Consider the following 18,605-nt stretch of genomic DNA (forward strand, 5'->3'; position numbering starts at 1 on the left):
ACATTACAATTAAAAGTCCAGGGAGGGTATCTATTTTAAATATGTACAGCAGAAGAGAACACAGCCATGTAATCTGATGAGTATGATTTGACATTCACACAAAATGTTTCTAATTTTTATTTAATATAAAATGTTGCAAAGCCATAATGGAGACCAGAAACTGGATCTTTGTCCATGCTTTCATGCTCACTTCTTATGAAGTGAAACCCAGACCCACAGGGTCACGCTTGATAAGAAAACTTCATATTTCACAGACTCAACAGCAAATAAAATACTAATCACACTTCATATACTGGGAATAATACTAATTGTAATATTAATGATAATAATCAAGAAGCTATTGCCTAGAATTCCTATAAAAATTGATGTCCCTATACATACCAAACATATCATTACCAGCTTCATTTGACTTAAGCTCTAACCCTAACAAAGAACAGAGGTTGGAAATAAGTATGGTGATTAGTAAGGAACACCTACTGTGAATGTTGTTCACTATTACAGTATACTCAGTTAATCATTACAGTTTGCATTTCTAGGAAAAGATTTGTGATATAAGGAGATCTAAGCAGATTCAACTTAATAACAGTGAAATGTGACTTTAAAATGTTGAGTAATAGAAATCTATCTTTAAATATTTGCATGGCCCATACAGATGGGGATTAAAAAGTTTAAATAATTTCCAGCATGATACAGTATATTGACAGGAAAAGCTGTTTGACGGTGATGACCTCACGTGCATGGGACTACTATAAAATGTAGCCATCAGCTACAGTTTCCATAAACACATGCCTGGACTAAACTTATAGAGAGAGCAATGGACATTAGTGTAATTGGAAAAATGTATACTGGTAAAAAAACTGACGAGCATAATTAATTCCTTCTTTGGAAAAAGGAAATGAAAAACAAATATAAATATAATGTTTATATATCTTTCTCTAAAAATAGTTTAATTCCATTCTCTTAAGAGCTATAAAACACTCATGTGAATTTCTTGAAAGCTCACTGAACCTTGAAACAGAATATAAGAGAATGAAGTAAGTAATTTAATGTAATGGACGGAAAGAAATTGTTCCTCATTTAACTTTATTGCCGAGTCTTGGGAGAACAGAAAAAGACACTTCATTAAGTTCCCTTTTTAATAGGCCCATCTATCTAAATCAGAAATAGTCCTTAATGGTAGTTGACTATTATTTATATTTGATAAGGAGCATTTAAAATCCCACAGTCATCATCTGCCATTGTGCCTGGCATTTTAAGATAACCACGTATTTGATGATTTCTGTGGAAACTGATTGTTAAATTTTAATCTGTTTTCCAAGTAATTCTTTCATGGGATTGAAATGAAAGGGAGACAAAAATGGCATATTTACCAACAGTGGGAGTGTCTTTAGATACACTAAATCCAGTTTTCATTGAATTAGCTGTTAGAAGAATTTAAAAGACATTCTTACTTGAAGTAATTTATAGCAAAATAATAAGTTATTGATCTTTTTGTGTCTTAGTTCTAATAAAAGCATTGATACATTTACCTATACTGCAACTAAAAATCCCTGCTGGAGATTCTTAGTGAGTCAATATTATTAAGGTGTACTGAAAACTGAAAGTGGTGAGGTTTGAGTTTTTAACAAAAACTCCAAAAAATATGTCATCCAATATGTTAATTCATCAAATCAGTAGAAAATCAGCAGATTCAACAAATGATCTATACAGATCTAAATTCGGTTTTTCAAGTTCTTTTAAAAATTAATCTTGATCATTAGGTGTGTTCGAAGTGATAAAAAGGAGTTGTGACTAAAGCCCCTGACAGTATGTCCAGGGGTGGTCAGGGAAGACATGAAAAATATAATCCAGACAAAACAAAAATATTTACAAAAGAAAAAGACAAAACATTCAAAAAATAGTATATTGCAGTTCACCCAAAGAATTTTCTGCTAGCAGTTTCAAATAAGAGGGCATAAAATCACCCAAGCTATACATTAACACACAGACAAGGATACTCTTCAAAGAGTAAACCAAAATCAGAGTGCTACCCCATACTGTAGTGCTTCTCCTAAAGGAAAGGTAAGACTCCTTTTAAATGGGAAGTGAGTCAGCATCCGATACAAAACGGCAGAACAAACAAACAAGGACAACAGGGTGTACCTGCAACAGGTAAGACAAAAATAGAAATATGCAGATTAAATGAACAATGACTATTCACAATAACTGAAATAAATCTAAATATATACAAACAAAGGACATTATATATCTGTAAAAAAATGATGAATTTGGTAAGTAAATAATGAGGACTTATGTGAGACGTCAGAAATGGTCATGTGAGGAGGTATATCCCAAACTACCCTTTTTCAGGGGGGTTATGATGCTTCCCATGAGAAGGGATACCAGGTTTTATTACAATGCATTGTGCATAATCATATTATTGTTAACGCACGCCCCCACAAGACGGTAAATGTTTCCAGCACAACAATATGGGAATGGCTCTAGAACCACATAAAGTGGCAGCAGTGCAAATTATCTGTCATGTTTTCACTGCAGTATCATGAGCCGTGGATACCAAGCAGTGAATTTCCAATGTCTCGATTTTCATAATATATGTAGCAAATTGACTGCTTCAGGTTGCAGCAAATCTGTATATTTACAGCCTTTTGCATCAATACTGAGTGTGCTGCATTGACTCCCTATGGTGCTCCTAATACTAAGTGCATTCAATCAATAGCCCCAATCACTGATGGAAGCCTGTGATGTTGTAAAACCCATTTTTGCTTGCTCTCACTGAAGTGCAGCAGGAGGGCGCATTAGGTGATAACAGTTTAATGTCGCTGGTTATTGTCCCTTTTATGAAATGGGGGGATGGGTTATGCATAATATTTATTTCTTTACCGTCAAATTTCAATCAGCCTAACCAAGCCATTAATTTTGAACATGGCATTTTCCATTACCTCACACTCGTAATATGGGTGCATTAAAGCTTTAATGCATGCATTTCATTCTTATACACTGTACAACAGGCCTGTTTCTGCAGGGAACACTTAAGATGAAAAATGCATTTGAAATCCAGCATTCTCCCGGACTAAAGCACAGTTCTTTGTTAAAAGTAAAAAATACCTGTAAAGGAGTGATTTGTAAGTTTGCAAACAGCTAAGCGTGCATCTTAAAGTCCTCCTGTTTCTTGAGTTAAATTATATTTCTTCATTTAATCTAAAATTTGCTTGACCACTGAATTAAAAGGCTCTACTTTATTCATTTTTCCCTAAAAGCAGTCATGAATTCATCCACACCTCTCCTTGTGTGTCTACAGTATATCAACTCCTTTCCAGTTGTTTCTCTGCTAGACCAGCTACTGTACGGTATGGACCTGTGCAACAGTTCACCAGTTGGTAGATTGCTCATTTTGGCTTTTAAACTTTTATACTTTTTCTTTGATGTAAATGTTTTGAGCTATTTTGTTAAGTTAGGCTCAGAAGTATTTGCCACTATTTAGCCGTTCACTGTGAGGTTGCTTTTAATATGCATGTGCGTCATCTTGTGCACACAGGAGATACAGATTGGTTTTAGCTCAAACATTTTATGAGGGTATTTGCATATAATTTATGCCATTTCTTTATTATTTATATGTTTTCAGTCGCTGTGTAGACTAGTAAAACATGCCATGTCTTTTTAATGCTTTAATTTATTTCCATTTTTATTGCTTTCATCTGTGATTTGAGAACAATAGACAGAAAATGGATTTTAAGAAGCTGATTTTATTTAACAGTCTTTTGAAAGTAATGAAACCAAAGGGCAGTGTCACTTATAATATGCTTTGTACATCATGCATACTAAAGCATATGCAGAACAGAAGCAATAGCAATGGGATGCCATGGGCATGTTTAGCCTTAGGACCACCATTAAAAATACTGACAGTTGGATGCTAATACTATTGAAGACATAAAGTAAGATTGCAAAATACTATAATATATAAAACAGAGTATATAACATACTTAAGCTCAGTAGTATAGCATATAATATATACTCTGAAGTAATGAAGAAGGAACATCTACAAAAAGTACAAAATTTTGTTTTGGTAAAAAATATTCTTCATTTACAAAAATTAAAATATTGCTTATCTGCATATTATCACACTTAATGATTCATGATAATCCTTAGATCACAGTTTTGTTTTTGGTTATCGCTGCAAAAAAATATTGCTGCCATTAATCTAAAGTCTTTTAATATCCATGGGGATAGTTCCCTGTTTGTTATGTTGGTGTGCCAAACCATGGGTGGCTGCATATTTATTTTACAGAATAAAGTGAGATTAAGGTATTTATTTTTACTCCAGTGTTTCTGAAAGAAAAATTACTTCATGTTAAAGGTCCAATAGTTTATTACTTTGTCCTTCAAATCTCACTCTAATATTGAACTTTCATTTAGACCTGAATTCAGGTCAGAGTACATACTGGATAAAGTGAGAGAAGCTTCAGATATAATTTCAAAACTATCTGCCAAGAACAAGATCACTTTATGGTACTTACTTGTGATAGTGAGTTACTAATCCGAATATATTTTAGTGCTAAGCAGAGCTCTGGAGCTCTTCAATTGCTCAAAATTAGGATATTATTGAAAGTGTTGTGCCAAGTCAAGAAGCCAGGGAACAGTTTCAAGTGAATAGACTGTAACACATCAAATGAGTACTTTCATTTTTCAGCCAGAGCTTACATAGGAAAACAAAAAAACCTATCACTGTTCAGCAAATTGCTTTACAAATCTCTTCACAAATAGCTTTGTATATTCCATACAAAATGGAATTCTCAGGCTACTGTGATTGTTGCAATGAAAATGAATTTATTTTTGCATTCAGAGCAGCATTGTACAGTCAAATTATTCAACAGTAGCTCTTATGATTATACATGGTTGGTGGATAGCATTTTTAAAACCTGATTTTTGGAGTTATACACGTACTTTAATAATTGTAAACAGCTTCAGGCATCTGGCGCTGTTTCCTTGTGGGCAAGAGCTCTTTAAAAAAGGTGCTTTCCTCCACACTTTTTTAGGCTGCAGCTCTTTTTTGCTGTGGTTTGGAAAGAGAGTTTGAAACCATTTCCTTGGCTGTTTTTACCAAACCGTTGCCATTCCAGGCTTTAGTCAATTATTTTGGGCGTTTTGTTCTCTCTGGCAATCTGTGTATCTGGGAGATGTACCTGTATACAGTATATCAGGTGGGTAGCTGCGTCAGCATGTGTAGGCTGCAAAGGAACAAGTAATAGGTTTATTCCATGCTGAAAAAAAGAAGAAAGAGAACACAATGTTTCGGCTATGGAGCATTCTTCAGGTGTGAGAGAGACAGGGCAGTAGGCCTGTCTCTCTCACACACTCATTCAAGGCCCACACTCATTCAAGGCCCCTCAGGACAATTCCGGATCACCCAGACAGCATCTTGTACCTCTAGCAACCTTATTTACTGTATCTCTTGCAGTAAATGCCCAGCCATCTACATTGGAGAAACAGGAAGGAGACTCGGAGACAGCTTCAGAGAACATGTTAGGGCTGTGAAGATTAAAGATCTCTCCAAGCCCATTGTTTCTCATTTCACCTCTGACGGCCACGACCACTCTAATCTCTCCGTCTGTGTTCTCAAAGACGGTTTTCTGAACTCATACATCAGAAAGACCACCGAAACCAAAATTATTCTGCAGCTAGGATCACACATTCTCCCTTCTCTGTTCTTTTAAATTTTCTCCATTCATTGGAAGTTTCATTTCACACCTCTCTGCACCCATTCTGACTTCACACCTCTTGATTGGCCTCTCTTTCTGTCCCCTGCTCCCGCCTCTCACTCCTCCTCCCTCCCAACCTTTGTTCTCCCGCTACTTTACCTTTGCCTACTGCCCTGTCTCTCTCACACCTGAAGAAGGCTCCACGGCCGAAACGTTGTGTTCTCTTTCTTCTTTTTTTCAGCATGGAATAAACCTATTACTTGTTCCTATACAGTATATGATTTTTTGTACAATCTTGCACATACTTCCATGCACGCGTAAAATGAACCTTACTCGTAGTGTTGCAGATTAGTTATTGCGATATTAAAGCCCCTGCTAGATTCCCCAACATGTCCTTTTGTATTTTATGGTATTTTATACCTGTTTTTTTTCTCTAGATTTGAAGTTCAATTCATTATTCACCTTGAGGTTCCATGGGGAGCCTGCATTTACCGACCCAGAAAGGTTAAAGGCACTGCATCTCTGCAAGACTGAATTTGTTACATGAACTTCTGGTCCATTAACACAATCTGCAGGTTACCTCTTATCCTGTGAATTGATTTATTTAATCCTTGTAGCTGCTATTTATTATGCAGCATTCACTCCTCTAATTCATGGCAGTGCTGCTATTTAAAAACAGATGGTCAACAAAACCAATTAACCTTTTCCGTGCACTGTTCCAGTCTTTCTTCTTTTCTAAGTCTCCAGATTTTACACAGAAATTAGTACAAAATACCAGGAGGCTCAGTGCCAGTGTGTGATGAATAGGAAAGCTTGTTGGCTCACAGGTAACTTACTCAAACAGAATCGTACCCGATGGGTGGTAGTAAAGTGAACATCATTTAAAGTTTGACAGGTGACAAAAGGTGGAGATGGGTGGGAGTTGTGCATGATTTTATATTGTGCTGTAGGAAGGGTAACCTCTTCTGTCCAACCTTTTGAAATTAGTGACAAGAAAGACAGACACTACAGGAGCTAGAGGCCTTTGCTGGAAAAGTTTCCTTTTCAAGATTAAGGTGTCACTGTAGTAACATTTACAAATGCTAACAAAACTGACTTTTGGCATGCTAAATGTGATGAGAGCCACTCAAGGGTAACACTGTATGTGAGTCAACCAGAGATAAACACAAAAGTAAAATCGCCATTAATAGTAATGTTTTTACTCGTCTCCTTCCTTCCTTTTCTCTCAAAACTTCTAACGGGGCAGTGCACCATCTGCTCTCCTGCCTTTGTATCATCACACTCAGTTGAAAAGACTCTCCTCCCTATTACCGATTTTATTCCCTGAGCCTCAGCTTCTTCCCTTTCCTCTGTCTCCATCCTCCTCTATTTGTTTTCCATCTTTAACACTGTGGATCACTCTAGTCTCCTGTCTAGACTTGCTCACACCTATTTATCTTTTAGGCTTGTTGATAGTGCATAAGAGGTATCTTGATGAGGCTTGCTCTCTATTCCTTACTCTCTTTATATTTGTGTCCCCCCAGGGCTTTGTCCCATGTCCCCTACTGTTTATTTCTGCACCCACAAGCATCTCTTCTATTTGCATGACCTTCCATAGCATTATTATGCTCACCTCTTCATCTCCATTCGTGCCTCCCATTCTTAGGTGATCTTACACAGGCTTCACTGATGTTCGCTTAAGGCAAGTTCAGAGGATCTGGAGCTTATCCCGCAAGCAACAGGCACAAGGCCGGGAACACCGTTGATGGGATGCCAGTCCATCTCAGGGCACACACACAGAAATACTCACACTTGGGCCGGTTTTCCCAGAAGCCAACTAACCTACCAGCTTTTCTTTGGACTGTGGGAAGAAACTGGAACACCAAGAGAAAACCCACCATACACAGGGAGAACATACTGTACTGTCCAACCACAATTAAACCCAGGACTCAAACTCTGCAAGGCAGCAATACTAAGCACTGCGCCACTGTGCCACCCAGTGCAAACGGGTATTGTATAGTCTTTTAAACACGCTTCCAAATACAAGGTGGTGAACCTTTCATTTTTTTATTTCTATTTTTTATTTGCCTGGTAGGTGCATTTGCTCTTGCAAACCTTCATGTAAATAATACTGCCATGTCATTTAAGCCTGTGCTGGTCATTTGTATAATACTTTTTAAAATCTGATGCATGCAATGGTAGATTACCTATCTGAGAAGGGAATACCAACAGTACAGCTCTGTTGTCTACAATCTGCACAAAATCCACTCTAGACGTTTCCAGAGGAAATATAGATGCAGACTAGATTGGGAACACATGGGACCTGAAAGGAAATTCTAAAATCTGTCACATCAGTTGTTTGTGGTAGAAATGCCAGCCACTGTAAAGTCCATGTGATCACTTTAAAGCATGCTGTATATCATAGATGAATCGATCCATTAATTTTCAGTTGGCTTCATCTGACAAGGGTCATAGTTACACACATATATATCTTATATAAAAATACATAATAAAACAATATTATGCTTTACTTCCTTTGTGAGTTATTGTTCTTTCACAATATGTTGGTGTGAATTTTCTAAACGCTGCGCAATTTCACACAGTGAGAAATGAGGCCAAGTCATGTTTCTTTTCCCTTCTAGGAGCTGTGATAGAAAATCAATTGCCATGTGGTTATTGAACAAGATGAAAATTTAGGTACCACTGTATCTCCCAGCTGTAAGTGATGCTTAAGGAACAAATGATTGCTTTAGCTGTGGGTAGCTCATCACACTAAACAGTGGCTGCCTTTTCCTTGCAAACTTAATTGCCCCATGCAAATAAGACTGGGATGTGAAGGAAGTGTTAGCACTGAAGGAAAATAATACAGATTGAAGTTCCTACAATAAGTATGATTATGTGGTATAGTAGAGTGAAAAGAAGAGCAGTTTATGTGATTCGAATCATGCAGACAGCCTGTTAAGAAGTGCTGTTTTGATAACTGGGATTGCAATAATGCACAGCTTGTTTTGAAGGTGCTCCTCATTTACAATGCATGAGCCATCTTTTTCACAATAACATTTTAGCAAAGCTTCAATACAGACATAATACCTAATCAATATTTTTTAGCAATGAACGTTTTTCCAGGGGTGGCAGAAATGTAGTGTACATGGAATAATACGAGAACAGATTATATTACACACTTGGATGGGAGTAATTCCTTAGAAACTTGTTACCAACAAGATAATTTACATCGCTCCTCTCACAAATCTTTTTGGCATTTACATCTCACTGATATCTGTGGCCTAAATTAAATCAATTAAATTTATAGATTCTATAGAAACAAATCTATATTCTGTTCACATTAGAATATGTTAGATACAGAAATCCTTCATGGCCTAAAGTCAGTTACTGTATAAGATCATCAAAAAACTTCATTTGACACTATGTACAGGGCTTGAATAAGATAAATATCTTATAATGACAGTATAGAAAGGCATATAAATGATAGACAGGATTCAGACTTTTTCTCTGGCATACTAGGCTTTCTGAATACCTATGAGTAACTAAGAAGGACATTTATTACACTTTTCCAGACAGAGGCATACCAGAGAGTTAAACAGACTGCTGGGCTGAAATAGGAGGTCTTATTTTTAGACATATGAAAACAACTAGGAGAAAATTGTAAAGTCTAAACACCATTCCGCATACATCATAAACCTCCGCACACTGACCCCATGAGGATTTGCATAAACATCTGCAGGGCGTAGTTTAGTAATGATGATCAATAAACATACCTGCTAATATTCTGCCATGGTAAAACACAAACGGTATATTCAGATCATGAAGCCCAGCGAGAACAAAAGGGGAGGAAAAGAGTAACATAAATTACAAATCCCCAAAATGTGTTTGAAAGGTTAATGATGTTTTTCCAAAGCTAGCTTTCAAAACCAACCTAAAAAAACCTTAAACCTATAAAAAATAAGAACATCAGGAGTACCGTGAGCATTTTCAAATTCAAAATTTCAAATGATGTATACATGTGAATATTTTAACTCAAAACCTGAATGCCCAAAGTGAACATTTATGAAAAGAAGTTAAATGCCAAATCTGGAGACATCATTTGTAATTCAACAAATGGGATATTTTTGGAAGGGGTTGAATATATTTGCAGGACACTGTAATTCAATCCAATTATGTTCTTTCAAACAGATTATGGATCCCTGCTGTCTTAATTGATTGATGTTTTACTTTTTGCTTCCAATCACCTGATCTTGTCTCTCTTTCTGTAGATTAAAATTCAATTTCTTCTTATAGACAGGATCATCAGTTTACAGAATGTGTGAGAACATTTAAAAGGATTCCTAATTTTATGTTATCGCACCAACATAAACATTTCGCTCTCACCTCATCGAAACACTGTGGCAAGATATTATTAAGCAAAGAAATCACTTGAGTCAGAATAAGATAATCTGTATTCCTATGTCATTTGTATTGTTTTATCCCTTTGCTCTTAATGTTAATTTGCTTTCCCTTATTTTTGCCATCGGCTCCTGTAATGCTGTTTGGAGTCTTCCTGTATTTCTTAAAAATTTCCCTTTGGAAATGATCATAATTTCCCTTGTGCTGTGAAATTGCTCCATCTATCAATTATCAGAAAACCTTTTATTTCTTGTAAGGAACTGGACAACTCAATGTCTGTCCCTGAAGAATATGGCACAAGGAGGGCCTACTCTCTGTACATGACAACACTCCATCACACTCAGAAATGCAGTTACAACACAATTCTTCTAGGCAGCATGTCAACCAGATTCTGCAGAGAAAACTTACATGTACCTGAAAACTCCATATAGAACGCACCCCAGACTACAACTTAACCCAGGAATGAAGAACTGTAAGGAAGTATCTATAACTGCCACCATGCCGCCAGTAAAGCTGCATAATACTTTAGAGAGCTGTGCTAATCTATGTTCATGTACCCTTTCATTTTTCCCACGTTGTTCTTCTTAAATATATAAAAACCTGCAGTGTGTTACAGAAGCTTTCCAGTTTCCATTTATTATGAAAGTATGCCTGTAAAATCCATCATTTATGACTCTTTAGTAATTTATTTTTGCTGGAACTCAATGAACTGTGCCAGTGAAAGGTGCAAAGTTTCAAAGCCATACCGACATATTGTATTAGGAATTTATGAGAAAAAAAGAAATTGTGTTCGAAAGGACAGCGGGTGACATCTCAGATAAGAACCTGCTCTAACTGGTCATGTACAATGGGACCAGGACTTTGCTTGGGCCCTATTGTGTAACTGGGCAATTAGAGGATATTGCCTAAGGCATGAAAAAGTCTTGAATGATAAATTAATGGTCTCTAAAAAAGTATGTACTCACTCGAACCAAGAAAAACAATCCTACCACCGTTAAAGAAAGGGAGGATATCTACTTGAATATTCTTGTAATTACTAATATTACACATTGTGATTAAACCATTACGCCTGGAATTAAGTCCAGGAGTGGTCAAAGAAATAAAAAAAATATAAGCCGGACCAAAGAATTGTGCTCTTGTGCTAATGAAACATATTTTATATTTTTATGTATTACATTGTGTATTTTTATAAACCATAAAAAATGAGAACAAATGATCCATCCAACCCCCCTCTCCCTCCCCCACCATTCCTCCCAGAAAAAAAAACAGATTACACGATAATAAAATTATTCAAACTTATAGAATACAGTATGTATAATACATACAGTATGACATCCATTCATCCACCTGTCCATTTTCTAACCACTTCATCCAATTTAGAGTCATAAGTGAGCCACAGGCTATTGCAGCAGCTGCAAGGTAGGGTACGACCTGGATGGGACACCAGTCCATCACAGGGCAGACTCTGACTCACACCAGGGCAGTCTTCCAAGAAGCCATTTGAGCTACCAGCGTAATACCTGTGCAAATGCAATCTCTACAACAACAAGCTAAGTTTCGATTTGTCTGTTAATTCATCTCAACGCTATGATACCACCTAAACTCAATTAAGCTGGCACTTACCTTGTTGCCACCAGGTGGTTAAGCCCTGCTTTCACATTGTCCCTTGCTCAGTCAGTAGGTTTTTCTGTCAAGACTCGACGTGCTTGTAAGCTTCCCACGTTTTTTCAGGTGTTCGACTCTCCTTTGTGTACTGACCATGGTTTTTTGGATTGCCCTTTCTTTGGCATTCTCACTCTCCCAGTATTCTCTGCTTTGTCCCAGTTTATTTGACCATGTCCTGGAGAGATTACCGTGCCTCGAACCCTTCAGTGTTTTTCAATTGTCTTTCAGATTCTTCCTGGCACCTTAATCGGTCTCTCTCGGCTCGACCCCTTCCTGTCTTGACTGCAACTTCATCGTCCAAGTGAAACTTTTAGTTTCATTTTCAGCTGCCAGTTTGTCTGTCTCCTGCAGAGTCTGTGTGGGGGTGCATTCCCCAGTTCCTTCGCCGCTGCACCTTTAGTGTGGTGGGTTTTACAAGCAGTATGTCTGTGGGAGGAAACCCAAGCATCCTGCGGAAACATAAACACAGAGAGAACATAGCCCCAGCTCCGAGAGGCAGCAATGCTAACCACTGCCGACATATACAGTATAGGTAAAAACTAAAATGATTAATGATTTAACTAATGATTTAATTACTATGATAACGGACTCCCTTGATCTAATTGTCTTTGTTTTAATAACATGGATACAGCCTGCATAAAGCCCAAGGGATTTGTTACTAACAGTTAAACTTAAGAGGCCTACAAACATCCAGGCTGTGTATCAACACACAGACAAAGCTACTCCACTAAAACTAATAATAATAATAATAATAATAATAATAATAATAATAATAATAATAATAATAATAATAATAATAATAATAATAATAATAACTCCTTACTACACACTTACACACCCACCTGATGAGAGACACGATCCGAGTGCTACACCATACGTGACAGGTTCAATATCCTGAGCTCCACCTCTGGCTTCTCCTGATGGACAGGTAAGACTATATAAACCAGAGGTTTGTCAGAGTCTGTAAAATGATAGAAAATGGTGGAACAAACAGACAAGGACAACAGAATGGATTCAAAAAAGGTAAGAAAAATGGCCGATAAATAGATTCAATTACCAACCGTGTTTGTAATACTAGAACTTGAAATAGAAATACAGAAAAGTAATGGCCTTTGTTCTGGGATGACAAAATAACAGGAAAGTAAATAATTTATGTCAGACTTTTTCAAAGGTCGTGTGATGTGGACTTGGATGTGGACAATGATCATTGTAAGAGATCAACAACTTCCTTGAAAATGCAACTCGTTCAATTTAGCCTGGAATCCCAAAAATATGTAGAAAAAATGTTCAAACAGTGTGTTAAGGTCAGAGATTTGTGTAACCCATTGTCGGAAAATGGTTAGCAAGATTTTGAAATAATTGTACTAGATAACTTCTAGGGCTTTATTTATGTTAAAAATTAATAGATTATATAAAGTAAAACATGAACAGTATTTCAAAACAACATCTTAATTTAACTTTAGTTATCTCAAATTAATTTTCATATTTATAACTAATCTTGAATAAGTCTGCAGCAAAACATATTCATTTAGATATTTTCATAAAAGTGATTATAAAATCATGTGTTACTTAACATGTTCCACACAACATTAGTCCAAGAAATGTGTCTGCAATGCATTTTTGTGACTGAATTAAAAATAACAAAATTTTGATTGTAAAATGTCATGCTCAGAGCAGATAAAGGACTTACTCCATAAATGTCTTTTTAAGTGTTACTGACCTTAAATATGAAATATGTTTCCTGAGGTAGCTTATAACAATAACGTGAAAATGTATTTTGTGCAAACTACAAAAGTGGAAAAATGTGGAAATTCAATTGTGTAGCACAGTGGAATTTCCACCACGGCCTCTTTGATGGTGGTGGGATTGCAATGCCCTCTGGTTAACATAAATCTTCAGGGCTGCTTGGGCACAAAAGCATATGCTTAAGGTTGATTTATTACTATTACACATTAGGATGCAATAATAATAAACTTTATTTCATATATTTACAAGCAGCTTCTGGGAGCACTTTAGAGTAAGAAAAAAGTAGACAATGAGAGGAGACAACAGGATCACACAAATACAATGATGTTTAGAATACAATAAGAAAGCAAAAAGGCACACACAGGATCAGAAAAGCCCTTCTAAAGAAGAAGCCTTAATCTGAAAGTGCCCAGGGATGGTGGTTCTCTGATATCCTTAGGGATAGAATTGCTGAGCTTTGGGGCATAGCAAGAGAAGGCCCTGTCACGCATAGTAAGTAGACAGGCTTGTGGAAGAGACAGGAGACCAGAATTAGATGAACGAAGGTTGTGAGGTGAGGACTAAGACAACAGTAACTCAGACAGGTATGGAGGTACCAAGGCATATAGAGTATTGTAGGTGAAACTGAAGATTTTGAAGTCAGCATGAAACCTGATAAGAAGCCAGTGCAAGGACTCCAGCATAAGAGTAATGTGATTTGTGCAAGACCTGGTCAGGATTCTGGCTGCCGAATTCTGGACATACTGAAGTTTGTTCAATGTGAACATAGATACTCCAGTGAGTGAAGCGTTACAGTAATCAATTCCAGAGAGGACGAAAGTGTTGACAATCTGTTCAGCAACAGTTAGCAACTGGCGATATTTCTCAGGTGGAAGAAAATATCCATGCCGTTAATTGTAATTTATGTTTTACTTTGAAACTTTATTAAATGTTAGATGTAATAATATGTTGTATTATAAAGTTATATTACAGTTGTGGTTGTATATTCTAACTTGATGTATCCTTTTAACACTCATTCTTAACCTACACTTTCCACAGCTGTATTTCTGTGAATTCATATTCTTTTTTCCAATAACCCAATTAACCTAATACAGTACATACATGAATATGCTAAGGATACTGTTATTACATACTACACCTGTAAAATATAGATATTATTTTTGGTGGGTAGCTGACGCAGTTTGAAACCATTTCCTTGGCTGTTTTTACCAAACCGTAACCATTCCAGGCTTTAGTCAATTATTTTGGGCGTTTATTCTCCCTGGCAATCTGCGGTTCTGGGAGATGTACAGTACCTGTATACAGTATATCAGGTGGGTAGGTGCGTCAGCATGTGTAGGCTGCAAAGGAACAAGTAATAGGTTTATTCCATGCTGAAAAAAAGAAGAAAGAGAACACAACATCTCGGCCGTGGAGCCTTCTTCAAGTGTACATATTATTTTTGTATGTTTATAATGTATATGCCTGTCTCATAAACACCTTCTACTAATATCAGTATGTCAGCTAGTACTATAAACCTTTTATAGTTTATTTACCCATATTTTGACATGTTTCTGATATATCAGAATTGAAATTATTAAAAATGTAAACCATAACAATAATTTCATTTTAGACAGTAAATAGAAAGGAGTTCTATAGAAGGAGTTCTATTTAAAATAGGCATTTTTCTTGAGTTTTTTTAATGCCATTTAAATGAAAGTTTCTTAGCAAGTCATGAATTTAAACATATATATTTCCTGGGATCATATATGGAGCAGGGGAGCTATCTGTGTGGAGCCTGTAATCCATGTGTTTGTGTGGCTTTCCTCCAGGTGCTCCAATTTCCTCCCATGGTCCAAAGATATTTTGGTAGCTTAATTGTCACCCGGAACTGCTATTCTGTCCAGGGTGGGTCCTATCTTGCGCCTGTTGTTGGCTGGGTTTGGCTTCAACTGCCCTGTGAACCTGTACTGGATAAAGTGGTTAGAAAATGGATGGATGGTGGGAATTTTCCTTTATATCAATCATTGATAAATCAGAGAAATAACATATAATTACTCTTAACTTTCACTTGATTCATATTTTCCATCAGAGAATTCACAACACAGATAGGATTTAAAAGGATGATTGCTGAAAATAAAAATAGCAAGATATTTTACCATTAGTGAGTTTAAATACAATCTACTGCAGAATGTCTTAGGAGGTGAAATGGGTGAATTGCCTTTAAGAGACAGCATTGGCAGTCCATGGTCTTCTTCCACCAGCTGACCTGAGAAGAGTAACCTGTAAATCCATTGGATAACTGTTTCTCCCCTAAGCACCACCTCAATGAAGAACAGTATATCTGCCAACAAGATTTATGGTTTTCTATAGCTTTGTTCCTATTTAGACCATTTCTCAAAGTCCACTTTCTTGCAGCACCTTACAGAAAGCAATCCTGTATTACCGCTGTGGAGGGTCGCTGACTCTTAGAAAATGAACTTCAAAGGTCGGTGTTACTTCCTTCGAGATGGGCCTATCCAACAGTTTTCAAATTGTTGTGAGGACTTTTCTTGGCTGGAGTTATTCAGAAATATTTGAAAAAATTCTTTACAGTTTTTCAACATCATCTATGTATCACAGTGTGTGGAGGTGCACTAGTCTCTGACTTACTTCAACCTTTAAAAGACAATTTAAAGCTCAGTCCCAATTTCTTGTTTTCCTGTGAATTATTTGTCTTTTTTAAAAATTAATAAATTGGGAAGTTATGTAAATGTTTTCCTAGGAGAAAAAAGAGGTGTCTCAAATATTGGTTGTTCAGGGGAAAACCATCTCAATCAATCTTATCTTGTAAGTAATGCTTTTTGTAAAACAATGTTTAAAAGGGCAGAACAGCAAAAAATGAGAAGACTGCGAACACAGCAGAGCACAAATGAAAAGTACAAAAGGAAAATACTTTGAAAACATATTGAGAAGCAATAAAATTGAAAATAATACAGCTTAAATTGACAATAAAAATGAAAGTGAAAACAGTATAAACAAGTGATACAGAGAATTTGAAAAGTACTGAACAGAAGGTTATAAAAATGATTTTTTAAATGTGGTTTAAAAACAGCACATGAGGGAACTTATCATACAAATGGTTCTGGATCATTCTCCAGCTCACATATTCTAACTTCTGCATTTTATTCCTCTGTACCTTTGGGATACAGCTGCATTCTGTGACTTAAACCCCCACCTGGGACATACAAGGTCGATGATTCCTTTGAATGCCACAAGAAAGTTTGCGCACCACCGTATTGCTGAGCTTCTTCTGTCAGAAGCAGGGCTGAAATGAACAGGAAGCCAGCGCTGGGGCATGTTCACATTTATTGCATGATCCTATGTGAACCCAAGGTGCATTGTTTAGAGTCTTTCTTCGCTGCCCACAAAGGGAAGTGTTCTTTCAAGGCTTTATTTAATTTTGTGAAAGCATAATATTTGGACTCTTCTTGGTATTTCACACATCAGATTTTTATTTAATAGCACTAATCAACTTAGCAACTAAGCAACTTTTGACTTTGTCAAGGTTAGATTCACTGATATCTTACTCCGCAGTATCAGCACATTTGCTAAAGCTGTCATCATTTAGGGATATGTATTATCTACTTTGGTAAATCTATCTGATTGGTGTAATGTTTCTTTCTGCCCCACAATTCTTTTGTGCCTCATTTATTTATTTTGGAAAATACAGATTTCCTTGGGTGTACATGGCTACATATTTTGCTTGAACCCTTGACATATTTTTCATATGCTTTTTTTTTTGCTTGTAAAGTATCAATAATATTAAATTATGGGAAATCAATAAGGCCAGTTATAATAGAAAAACATGTCTGGCACCAGGCATTTTCTTATGAAGGTTATGACTTCTTATTCAACTTACAGCCCAGTTGTAATTTCAAACATTTGCAACTAACAAAGAATCACGAGAGATTTTGAATTTTCCCCCCAAATCCAGTTTAATTCAATATAATCACTTAAACATGTAAGGAAAAGTTAGTTTGACCTCTATTATAAAAGAATAGAACAAATTATACATAGATTAGTTTGGTTGCCAGGAGTAGTTAGGAATGTCATATCCAGATACTGGAGGGCCAGTGTGTCTACAGGTTTAAAAAAAAAACAGCACCTGAAGAGCTGCAAGAAGCCATTAAGTTAAATTTAACCAATGAAGTCTGGAGGGCCAGTGTGTCTGAGCTGATTGCCGCCATGAAGAGCTGAGCTGGAATAAAAATCTGCAAACACACCACCCCCCCAGGACCAGAATTGGTCATACCTGATTTAGAGCAACACATTCATTTTGTGCAAAAAAAATCACAGAGAGCTTATGGTATGAGTTATGGTGGGTTTATGTTCATGAGGATTGCAGTTCATACAGTCTCTAGCAAAATTTATTCTATCTGAAAGCTATGAAAAAGATAATGCAACTCAGTGGGAATTTAACCTGCATGAATAAAATAAAATATGTGAATAAGGCTCAGTTGATAGCTGCTCAGTTATCTAAAATCAGCCCGACAATATGAGCAGAGGGATCAACACCATGCTTTTAAATCGAAATCAGGGGTAATTCAGAGAACCAAATGAAACTGGAAGAATTAGAGTTCTACTTGGTATTCAGTTTTATATTATAATTTAGAAAAAAATTGAATTCTTCTTTCCTGTAAAAGGTGTATTTTCATACAAAACAGCGATGTGTTGTCAAAGTGAAATATCGTTGATGGTTTTAGTAAAAAAAGTTGTCTTTCAATCAGAACAACAAAAAGCCACATACAATGTAGCTTAATAAGAAAAGAAAGAAAAGGCTTGGATCAAGACAGGATCCCCAGTGTAAAAATTGTTTTCTCTTATTGAAAGCACTGGCTGAACAAAGGCAGGGTGTAACAAGCACTGTAACAGATTCACTCCAGAGCAATAGGTGATTTAATATTGAGCCAGAATCGGATTCAGCAAATCAATGTCTTCACAAGGGAATGGGAGATGAGGACAGCTTTTACACAAGACAATAGTTTCTTTTTTCTTGTCTTCTGTCTTCCAGACAGTCTCTGCTCACTGAAGCACACTTCTGATTGTCGACATTTTAAATGTAATCCCCACTGGTCCACCAAAAAGACTTCTTAGACT

This window comes from Lepisosteus platostomus, chromosome 13 (genome assembly GCF_059453375.1).
Source record: "Lepisosteus platostomus isolate fLepPlt1 chromosome 13, fLepPlt1.hap1, whole genome shotgun sequence".
Classification (NCBI taxonomy): domain Eukaryota; kingdom Metazoa; phylum Chordata; class Actinopteri; order Semionotiformes; family Lepisosteidae; genus Lepisosteus; species Lepisosteus platostomus.